The 12,936-nt window shown below is 35.8% G+C and overlaps 1 protein-coding gene across 1 annotated transcript in view; it reads right to left on the reverse strand.

The window, feature by feature from the left end:
- ABCB7 (ATP binding cassette subfamily B member 7) overlaps window positions 1-12,936 on the reverse strand; it is a 150,945-nt gene that overhangs the window by 40,512 nt on the left and 97,497 nt on the right. The window lies entirely within an intron of this gene.

Below are 12,936 nucleotides of genomic sequence, written 5' to 3' on the forward strand. Positions count from 1 at the left end.
TTAGAATGTATACCATTTAAATAATACAGAGAATTGATAAAACAAAAATAAAAGTCATTCACAGCTAAAATTTACTAAACAGTAATTTTGTATGACAATTTGAAAAAAGAAACGTTCATACATATAGCTTGCTTTTAATTTCAATTAAATACTTTATTTCGAAAAATTAAAATAATTACGTAGCAAATAATTTCATTTATTTTGATAACAATATATATATCATTATAACAGTGTGTTGATTACATCTCGACTTACCTCAGTACAAAGAATAGCACAGCAGGCAAGGTCAAACTCATATTTCGCTAAATTGCACATTCCGATAGAAAAGAAAGTGTAATAGTACAGGAATATTTAATAAATAACGTACATTTCGTATTGTCTAATACAGTATACTCCCTCTATAACGAACACGGTTATTACGAGGTTTCGCTTATAACGAGATACATTAGATGTCCCGTGAAATTTCTATTGAATTATAACCGTCTATAGCGAAACAAATTTGGTTATAACGAGATAAAATAAGATCCAAAAACGTGTTTTTTACGTTTTTAGTCCGGTCGTGGCTATAAATAAATACCTTTTCAAACAGCCCCTCAATAAACCTAACTGCAGCCCGCAATAAACTTCTTTACAATGAATAAATACAACTGTTTCACATCTTTAGAAAATATATGATAGAATGATACTGGACCATTTAAAGGAGTTAAAAATAACAGAGTTCTTAAAATTGCAGAAGCAATAGTTTATGTTATCCTTGAAAATACGATTTATACATTATGTAGTTGGAAAAAAATATAAGTACAGCTTTTTATTTTAAACAACTCTTTTATGTTTTAATATATTTCATTGACAATAAAAGTAAATAACTTTTTTTCAAAAACGCCATTCAAACAATATTTATTAACATCTTATATTGCTCCGAATGGCTTCACTATAGGAAGTTAATGGTTTAGAAAACTACAGATTCATAGGTATGCACAGTATTATGATTGTCTGATATAACGAGATCGGCTTATAACGAGGTAATTAGTCTGTCATTTCAGTTCTCGTTATAGAGGGAGTCTACTGTATATTTACCGCTGAATGTAAAAATTTATAAAAATAATCATGGAAAGTGTATACGTTAAGCAAGCGGAAATAGGAGCAGAAATAGCGAAACTCGTTTCAAATACAAAAAAGGATTCCCAATCTCGGAGAAATCAACAATACATCCGGGATAGACAGGAAAAATTAGAAGAATATTGGGCAAAATTTTTGAATAACCACGAAAAGCTGCTAGAAGGGGGTATAACGAAAGAAAAATATTTTGAAACAAAATACTATGATCAGGTATTTAAGACATACATTGAGGGGAAAACCCTGTTGGAAGAATATGGGAAGGTGCTGAAAAGAGGAAAAGCACCGAAAGTAAAGGAGATACAGATAAGAAAACAAAGAATCGAGGAATTATTACGGCCAGAAAATGAACAAGACTTGCAGGAGGATGAAGAATTGCAGTCAGAGTTAAGAGAATACATGGAAAAGGTGAATACACTAATGGTTGAAGCAGCAGTAAATGAGGAACTAGACGCTACAGATAATGGAGAAGTAGAGAGAATAAATCATCTAAAGAGGAAAGTCGGGGAAGTTTTGAAGAAAGTAAGGCCAGGAATGCAACGGCCAGAAAGCACACAGAGGAGGGACAGTGTGACATTACCGCAGGTAAAAATACCTGTGTATGAAGGCAGATATGAAACGTGGAGACCTTTCCACGATCTGTTTACTAAAGTAATACATGAAAACGACCAGTTATCAAACGCAGAAAAAATGCAGTACCTAAAAACTCAAGTAAGAGGGGAAGCCAACAGAATGATACAACACTTAAACATATCCAAGGCCAACTACGAAGTGGCCTGGAACATGCTAAAAGATAGGTATGAGAACCCAAGGATGATATTGTTTAAATTAATAGACAGGACGCTACTAGCGCAGGAAGTAAAGGAATCTTCTGCTAGAGCATTGAAATCACTACATGACACCTTCCACGAAAGTCTGGAAGCCATAGGAGGGTTAGGAACAGACACGGAAGCGTGGAGCCCATTGATAGCCCGAATTATCATAACGAAATGGGACAATGAAACTAGGAGGCTGTACGAAAACCTCATTGGAAACAGTAGCGATATACAGACGTACAAATCGACACAAACATTCTTACAGCGAAGATTTCAGACACTGGAACTGCTGGAGTCAGAAAAAAGACAAGAGAAGCAAGGAGGATCTCTTAGGAAACCAAGAACACGTTGCGTGATATGCAACGGAGATCACGGAGTACCGAACTGCAGAGAATTTCAGGAACTCAATGTAAGAGACCGGAACAGGATGATAAAAGAAAAAGGATTGTGTACAAACTGCCTAGCACATAAAAAAGAAAAACAATGTTATTCACAATATAGGTGCAGACACTGTGGCGGAGACCACCACCATATGTTGCATTATGAAAAAGGAAACACAAGCAACAAAAGAAACTCCAATGAAACGAAAGGAGAACAAACACAAGAAAGAAATGGAAGAGATTCGAACAATAGAAGAAACGGGTACCAAGCTGATAGGTACAGAGGAGGAAATAATAATCCATACAACGCCAGAGAACAAAATAACGGAAGGCGAGAAAATACACAAGATACCAATGGGCATAGGAATAGCAACGACCAACAAAGAGGGCAGAATTCAGTAAACTGTGCAAGCCATAAGGAAGGTGAAACATTACTAGCGACAGCTGTGGTACGCATAAGAGATGCGAAAGGAGATTCACACATAATGAGAGCACTAATCGACCAAGGGTCACAATGCGCATTTATAACGGAACAAGCTGCGACGACGCTAGGAACAACAAGGAAGCCCATACAGGCGACCATATCCGGGATACGCTCGTCAGGAGAAAAAACAGCCAACTGGAGTATGAAACTTTTAATCGAAACTCATTACGAAAGTGACTTCGAGATGGAAATAGAAGCACTAGTACTACCGAAGATAACAAGGAATTTACCGGAACAGGATATAATTCTACCGGACTATAACGAGAAAAATGCAATACTGGCAGATCCAAGATATTACAAGGTAGGAAAGATAGACTTACTACTAGGAGTAAAAGAATACAGTTACATATTGACAGAAGGGATGCACAGAATAAGTAATGGACTCCTGAGTCAAAACACCAAACTAGGATGGATAGTTTCGGGAATAGCACGAGAAAGGGAGAATATAAAAGCAGAAGTATGCTGTATGATATCAAGACAAGAAATGGACGTACAAATAAAGAACTTCTGGGAATTAGAAGAAGTAAATCAGGACACAAGTTTCTCAGTGGAAGAACAAGAATGTGAAGAACTGTATCGACAGACTGTAAAAAGGAATGAAGAAGGGAGATACGAAGTAAAAATTCCGTTTAGGGAAGACGTCGCAAAGTTAGGAGAATCTAAACAGCAAGCATTCGCCAGATTGATGCAACTAGAAAGGAAGTTTGCAAAAGACAAACAGTTAGAAGCGAATTACAGACAATTCATGGAAGATTATGAAAACCAAGGTCATATGGTAATAGCAGAAAACCAGGGAGATGGGTGCTACTTACCTCATCATCCAGTGAGAAAGGAGGACAGTACTACAACGAAAATAAGAGCCGTGTTTGATGCATCAAGCAAAAGCTCATCGGCGGTAAGCCTGAATGATATTATGCACACAGGGCCGAAATTACAACAAGATTTGACAAATATACTATTACGATGGAGATCCAATAAGATAGCATACTCAGAGGATCTGGAAAAAATGTTTAGACAAATCAGAATGGCAGAAGAAGACCAAAAATATCAAAAAATTTTGTGGAGAAAGGACACAAAGGACCCCATACAAGAGTATAACTTAACGACGGTGACATACGGCACGGCCGCAGCACCCTTTTTAGCGTTAAGAACAATACAACAATTACAAGAAGACGAAGGAGCGAGGTTCCCGTTGGCATCGAAAATTGTAAAAGAAAACATGTATGTAGACGATATACTAGGAGGAGCTGAGACAGTGCAGGAAGCAGAAACAGCCCAAAAGGAATTAATACAACTGTTCAGAAAAGGAGGTTTCATTCTTAGAAAATGGTTGAGCAGCGAAGAAAAAATAATGGAGAACGTACCGGAGGATATGAGGAACGTAGACTCCAAGGCATTCAAACAAGAAGAAGTACGGAAAACGTTAGGAATACACTGGTCCCCTAAAGAGGATATAATCACATTCAAAATAGGGATAACGACGGCAAAGAAAATAACGAAAAGACACGTACTGTCAGAAGTAGCAAAACTATACGACCCACTGGGATGGATAGCACCTGCAGTAATTCAGGCGAAAATGTTCATACAGGAATTATGGGAGCAAAAGACCAGTTGGGATAAAGAATTAACTAGCAACCAACAAAGCAGGTGGAATACATACCAGGCGCAATTAGTAAATCTGGAGAAAATAACATTGCCCGGGTGGAACAACTTAAGCAAGATAAACAGAGTAGAACTACATGGATTTGCAGATGCGTCTATGAAAGGATATGGAGCGGTAATCTACTCAAGGGTATTAGGCCCAGAAATCAAAACGAATCTAATGATAGCAAAATCGAAAGTCGCACCATTGAAAGGGAAAACGACGTTACCGAGGCTCGAGCTGTGTGCCGCGGTACTACTAGCAAATTTAATAAAGAAAACCCTACAAGCATTGAACAGGGAAAACATTGAGGTATATGCATGGTCGGACTCAACGATAACCCTGGCTTGGATAAGGGGATCATCAAAAAGGTGGAAAATGTTAGTCGCCAACAGAGTAGAGGAAATAAGAGGCGTTATAGGACCGAAAAATTGGCATAAGTTAGATACAAAGGAAAATCCAGCGGACATCCTCTCACGTGGAAGTACCGCATCAGAATTATTAGAAGCAGAGCTATGGTGGAAGGGACCAACTTGGCTGACTAGTAACAAAACTTTAACGCAGGAATCAGAAGAAATACCAGAGACAAATGAGGAGGAAGTCAAAACGAAAATAACGGTGCACACGACAACGATAAAGGAGGACATATGCGAGAGATTCTCAAATTTAGAAAGAATGAGAAGAGTACTTTCATACTGTAGGAGATTTGCAGACAAATGCAGAAAAAAGAAGGACAATGGACAAAGTCAGCTTACAGTCCAAGAATTAGAGGAAACGCTATTAAAGATGATAAAGCACACACAGCACGCCTACTTCAAACAAGAAATAAATAAGCTGGAGAAGAAACAGCAATTAGACAAGAAAAATAAATTAGCGTCATTGGTACCATTCCTGGATAGACAAGGAATTCTAAGAGTCGCCGGAAGACTGAGACACACGAATCTAAAGTACGGAGAAAAACATCCGATAATTTTGCCAAAGGATAGTGCATTAACAAAGTTACTTATAGCAGATAGTCACGCAAGAAATCTACATAGCGGATTACAACAAACACTACAGTACATAAAAAGGAAATACTGGATAATCAACGGCAGAAGAACCGTGAAAGATCATCTAGCAAAATGTTTAAGGTGCAGGAGGTAGCACATCAAGCAGCACAACAATTAATGGGAGATCTACCGAAAGACAGAGTGAACCCGAGTCATCCCTTTACTAACACAGGGATAGATTATGCCGGGCCAATAAAAATAAGTACCACGAGAGGCAGAGGACAGAGGAGCTATAAGGGCTACATCTCAGTATTTGTGTATCTGTCAACGAAGGCAATACACCTTGAGGTAGTAAGCGATATGTCTACGGATCCATTCATCGCGGCGTTCAAGAGATTTACGGCACGCAGAGGACAGTGCAACAACGTATACAGCGATAACGGAACCACATTCGTAGGAACAGCAAATTTGTTGAAAAAAGAAAATCAAAAAATAGATGACGAGATAAAACAAGGATTACTGGCACTAGGTACCCAGTGGCATGTCATACCTGCATATGCACCACATTTCGGAGGATTATGGGAGAGCGCAGTGCGAATAATGAAATATCGCTTGAAAATAATCATCGGGGAAACAGTTCTAACATATGAAGAATTGAGTACGGTGCTGACACAAATAGAAGCATGTATGAACTCGAGACCATTATGCGGGTCATCAGAAGACCCTGAAGGGAAAATAGCCCTGACACCAGCTCACTTCTTTATAGGGAGAGAAATTATATCACCAAATCGGGAAGAAGAGCTTACGACTTATTTGAAGATGCCGACGAGGTGGAGATTATTGGAGAAAATAAAAAAAGACTTCTGGAAAATTTGGAAACAGGAATACCTGCACCAATTACAACAGAGAAGTAGATGGCATAAGGCGCACCCTAACATAAAAGAAGAAGAAATAGTTATAATTAAAGAAGAGGATACACCTCCAGGCAGATGGCCATTAGCGAGGGTAACAGAAACACACCCTGGAGCGGAGGGATTAACCAGAGTAGTAACAGTGAGAAAGGCAAACGGGAAACTGACTAAAAGACCCATACATAAGCTAATACGACTGGAAGAAGAGAAACAGGAAAAGCCGAAGAAGGCAGCAGCACTAAGATGGAAGAAAATACTAGTAGCTATAATGTTTATAACGATGTTAAAACCCATAAAGGCAGAACCGTATAAAATATATAATCCGGTACCAGGATTTTTCACAGAAGACCTTGGAGAGGTCGTCATAGACCGGGGAACATTTCGAATAAAGGTGTTACTCGAAAAAGGAAGAATTCGAACAGAGCACCAACTAATAGGAAATATGATACAAGGCGTACGAGAACTGTGTCAGGAGATAAAAATCGTGAATTCTAAGGATATAATAGGGAAGTTAGAGGAAGGACAAAGAAAGGCGGAGTCAGTAAGCGAGGGGTTGACAGTAGAAATAAAAGGAAGGGAAAGAAGAGGAATATTAGGAACAATATAAACCTCAGTATTTGGAGTCAATGACGAAGCCTACAGTAACATTGAAGCATTAGATAATAACCAAAAGGAGCTAATAAAGGGATCACAGCACGAGGCGAAGATAATGTTAGAAACAATAACATCAATCAATCACACAGAGAACAGGATAAACGAGCAAACGAACAAGTTTAACAAAGCACTAATCACAGGTCTACAAGAAATATCTAAAGGACTTAACGAAGTAGAAGACAAAGCACAAAGACTAGAAACCGAATATAGCACGTTACGAATACAAACGATAGCATTACAAGTTATGGACTTCATAAACGAATATACTCAATTTTACGAGGAAATATTAAACCTTCACTATAACCACGGACACTTCATTGATATAGTGAAACCGGGTGAAATAACCAAATTAATAGGGAAAGCAGGGCAGATACTGCCTCAAGGGGTCGGAATACGACGACAACCCATTATAGAAACAGAAGTCAGTCATGACGACAGATATATAACAGTCATCGGCTACTTCATAGTGACAGGGAAAAATAAGTACAGCATGCTCAAAGTCACGGCCATACCACTTAACGTTGAGGGGTCGGTGTTGCGCACATTTGTCGCCCCAAGGAATCTACTGGTCGTAGATTATAACACACTGCACTACTTCGAATTGACCGCGGAACATAGAGAAAGGTGCTTACTGTTGACAAAGGCGCAGATAGCGTGCTCACCAACGGCTATAAGAAACATGGATACCCAACCAAACTGCATACTTGAAGAAATTTATGAGCTATCTAAGAATAGCACATGTCCACTGGTAGCCAGGACAATACAGACAGCTCAATGGAGTAAGATGGGTACTCCCAACCTCTGGCTAGTTATCACGCCAGTCACGATACACATATCCATTATTTGCGATGGTCACGTTCCTGAAGCTTTCACCCAAATGTATCGCCCAAACGAAAAATATTATGTTACTCCCCACTAGCAGTGGGGTGGACAGAGCAGTGACGAGTTACCTGAAGTCGCCAATCACTCCCGTGGCCCAACTGGTGGCGAGGACACCCCGCAGGTTTAACACGCCTCTAAACACCTACCTTGACATACCAGGAGGAGAGCTACGTCATGTGTTACTCGAGGAGGAGAGTCTGGAACAAGAAATGACGCATACGCAGTGGCGATCGATTCACGAATCTAATTGGCATTATTTTGTGGCCACCGGGACCATTACTATAATGGTAATAATTGGGATACTCACGTTATGGAAGTACCGTCCTGTTGCACGACTATGTCGTTCAGGGAATCCACAAACTCAGACTAACGAACAGGAAGTACCTGTATTAGTTAGTAATCGGCACAACAATGTACCGTCGACTTCCCAAGCCGACATCCCACTCTCCACATTTTCATCCAATTGCCCTAATTTTAATCTAGAGATAGAGTCGCACATTGATAGCTAGGGTACGGCTGGAAGATTATTGATTATTCTTAAACTATTTATAATTTATCATGTTTGAATTTTACTATGTTATGTAATACTTATATGTAAACTTTGAGTATTGACACTTGGGCCAGATTGCCCGATTCCGCAGTATGTCCAATATCAAATCTTCAGAATTCATATCCGAAATTGGACAGTATAATTTTATCACCCAGTAGACCGAATGAATTTATTTGTTATTAATTACACACACGTAGTTAATTAGGTTACATACACATTTGGTCAAATATCAATAATATAATTTGGCCATCAGTCAAAAGTGCTGACAAAAGTTAAACAATTTACATAAATTAGATACACATATCACGCGAGGCCCGCGAATATATTGACCCAATTAAAACTTATATAAAACTAAGATCTCTTGCCTAGAGAAGCATTCAATCAATATTCACTCAACAAACTTGATAGTCTTCAACGATCAACTTCATCAGTCTCTACTCAAAGTAATCCCGGGTCAACACCCATAGTATACGTCTCATCAATAAACTCTGCTAATATTATTTGGTGTTTCCATTACAACTAAACGAACATCTTCACTGAGCCAACGAAGGGGAATTTTTTCACTTATCAATTTTGCAGAGGCGAACCAAAAAAATTTTTAATTATTTATTTAAACACATAAGTAATTACGTAAAAATTAAATCTAAGACCGATATAATTATTAAATTATCATGTGTGTTTTAAGAGGTATCTTATAGTTGTCTAACAAAATAAAGTAAAATTTTATTGTTATTATGGAGTACCTAATGCAGTACTTCAAAAAACAGAAATCTTTGCAAAATACTTATTTTTTCATTAGACGAAACAATTTGAAATTTTAACATACGATCTCGTCGTTGCACTTCATTCTCTATTTATAGAATTGCTGTCAGCGATAAACGTTATATTTGTTTCGTTTTAACTTGATTTGAACTGATTTAATTATTTATTTAAACACATAAGTAATTACGTAAAAATTAAATCTAAGACCAATATAATTATTAAATTATCATGTGTCTTTTGACAGGTATCTTATAGTTGTCTAACAAATTAAAGTAAAATTTTATTCTTATTAGAGAGTACCTAATACAGAACTTCAAATAACAGAAAACTTTGGAAAATACTTATTTTTTTCATTAGACTAAACAATCTGAAATTTTAACATACGATCTCGTCATTACACATCATTCTCTATTTATAGAATTGGTGTGTGCTGTAAACGTTGTATTTGTTTTTCTTAATTTATGTTTCCTTGTGTTTATTTGTTTATATAAATATAAAAATATGGTATGAAGTTCATATAAATTAAAATGAAGTAAGCTAAACTATTATTATGTGAATACGTGTATATAATAGTGCATTTGTTTATTTCAGTAAATTCTCGAAATATGAAATGAAGATGGCACTAACTACTAAAGAGAAAATGCTCACTTAATGTGGTTTATTTGCCGCCGAGATTAGATTAGAAAGTTTCTGATGTAGAAGACATTGATGATAATATTATTTGTGAAGAATCAATAAAATCGGATATTGCAGGTACATATGAAATACAAGTGATTGGGAATTCTGACGTGCAAAGAAAAAACCAGACAAAAATAGTAAATCCAAATTTGTCTCAAGTTGTAACAACAGATATTCCTTCGTACTCAGTAGTAATTCAACATCAGTCTGATTGATAGTTAGACAATATAAAAGCCAACCATGGAGGCAAGTCATATATTAAAGTTTTTTCACTCTTTTTTGATAAAAAAAGTAATTGAGAGCATTCTATATTTTACAAATATTTATACATCGCAGAATAACCGTCACGATTATGAAATGAATAACATAGATTAAAAAAAAATGATTAGCATATGTATATTATATGGTTCACACTCTGCTTCAAGTTGATATGCATTGGTCAAAGGATGAGGATAAAGAAGTGCACATTATAAGAGAAAGCATGAGCTGACATAGATTTATATTTATAATTTAAAATAGTGGAGAAACCACTACATCAGTGTCAAACTTAGTACATGGACGTCAATCTAAATTTGCTTTACCAGATGAAACCAGATTCGACAATATTGGCCACATTACAAAAAGAGACGATAGTGCAAGAATGTAGATATGCAAAAGTAATACTATTTATTTATGTAAAAGGCGTAAAATGCAACTACACCCCGAATGTTTCGAAAATTTTCACCTTAAAATTTAATTTACATTTAAGATAAAATATGTTCATTTACTAAAAATTGTACTGTTTTCCTTGAAAATGCGAAAAAAAATCTTTTTGGTTGTAAATTAGTCTTAACTTATGCGTTTTATTCCAATCTAATAAATTAATTGTCAAATTTCTCTTTGTATATTGAGCGGCCATTAATGGGTTAATACTATATAAAGAATAAACTTGCCTCAAATTTACTTTACTTACCTCAAAACTATTTTAAAGTTAATAATAAAGTCTATTTAATAAATATATTCCCAAGAAATAGAGCACACTACGCCTATGCACATATTTAATGTATAACGAATAAACTAAAATATCAAATTTCTCTCATTGACATTCTTTCTAAGAACGTAAATATATATAGACCAGCAAAATATTGATAAGTTTACCGATGTTTTAAACTATTCAATGAACTTACTTTTTTTACATATTTACATGGGCGAAGGATACACAATAAAAATGACCCCGGTAAGAATGTACTGCTGACATTTTACATGGTTGCCGCGACCGTTTAGTTCAATTTGTAGATTAGTCACCTTTAATAAAAAAAATTGTCCGACTATAGTCAAAATTTAAGAGCATTGGTCGAAATAGGATAAAATTTATATTAATAAATTTAAAGGATGCAAACGAAAAATGAGAAACTAGGGGCTTATATACAAATCATATTTAGGAGAAATCATCTTTAAGGAAGTAAAGGGATGTATTATGAGATGTAGATACCCAGTTTAATATTGATTACATGTGTGAAAACATTAAATTGACATCAAAAATACTAAAAATTAGGAGAATGCACCGTAGAGTAGAAGTAAATAATGAGATATAATATAGTTGTTACATTCGAAGGAAATAGTTTACCTGGACAAATATCTATTCCAAGTCTTTTTTCAGTAGAACAATTTGTTGGTCGTGTAACACAGTGTTACAATTGCCTATATTAAAAGTTTATGCGTATACCCAAACAACGTTAAAGTACTTTGGAACCAAAAGATAATTAAAAAATTATGTTTAATTATAAAATTGCATACATTGAAGCGAGATCTTTTAGTGAATCTTCTTTTGTCGGTTTTGCTGGGAAAAAATCAATTTACACTTCTTACTAATCTTAATACAAAGTGTCCTCTTTTAACAGTAATTCAACAACCTCTTTTAACTGAACCTATATGGGCAAGAAAACATCGTCCACAAAATAACATATATTATCTCTAACTCAACTTAGTACATATAGGAATATAGATCAATGTGAAAGTAATAGAAAGAAAAGAAAAGCAGACTCTCTTGTATGTGTTATCTCCCACCCAACCTCCATTATTTCCTTTTCAATTTGGTCCATCAAACCACTGCCAACAAATTCACATAAAAGTGATATATACATATAGATGTATATATATATATATATATATATATATATATATATATATATATATATATATATATATATATATATATATATATATATATATATATATAATGGCTATACACCCCAGTGTGGGGTTAAACCGCAAATGCTTTCTAGATCCGATTTCTTAAGTGGATCAGTCTTTTTTGTTTATCTTATCTTCTTGACAATATCTCTCCATTTTTTCCTGTCTCTAGTTCTTCCTCTCCATTCTCTGACTCCTGCCCTTTGGAGGTCTTCTTCAACTTCTTGCAGCCACTTTGATCTCGGTCTTCCCCTTCTCTTTTTTCCTCCTGGATTCCATTCTATCATTGCGTATGTGACTGCCTCATCGCCTGCTCGCCAAATGTGACCTAACCATCTAACTCTGCATTGCTTTATTTTAGTTACGATGTCTTCCTTAAGTTCTTCCTTAATTTCTGCATTTGTTCTGCTTCTATATTCATTTTGCTCTGTTCTGATTGGTCCTAGTATGGTTCTCATAATCTTTCTCTCTGCTATTCTTAAGTCTTCTTCATCTTTTTTAACCATCGTCATTGTTTCTCCTGCATATAATAATATTGGCCTAATTATGGTGTTATAAATGCTCATCTTACTTTTTTTAGTCAGTGTTTTGCTTTTAAGTAATGGTTTGTTTGCAAAATAAGCTTTATTCGCTGCTAATATTTTTTCTTTTATTTCGGATTTCCTTTCTCCGGATTTACTTATTGTAACTCCTAGGTATTTGAAGTATTCTACTTCTTCAAACTCAGAACTTCCTATTTTGATTTTTTCTTTCATTGGTTTTTTCCCTAATCTTAATATTTTTGTCTTTTCTTGATTTAATCTTAGCCCCATTACCTCCCCTTTCTCTCTTATTTCTTCTAGCATTTCTTTCATTATTTTTCTGTTCTTTGCAATAATAGCAATATCGTCTGCATATTGCA

The sequence above is a fragment of the Diabrotica undecimpunctata genome, chromosome 8 (genome assembly GCF_040954645.1).
Source record: "Diabrotica undecimpunctata isolate CICGRU chromosome 8, icDiaUnde3, whole genome shotgun sequence".
Taxonomy (NCBI): Eukaryota; Metazoa; Arthropoda; class Insecta; order Coleoptera; family Chrysomelidae; genus Diabrotica; species Diabrotica undecimpunctata.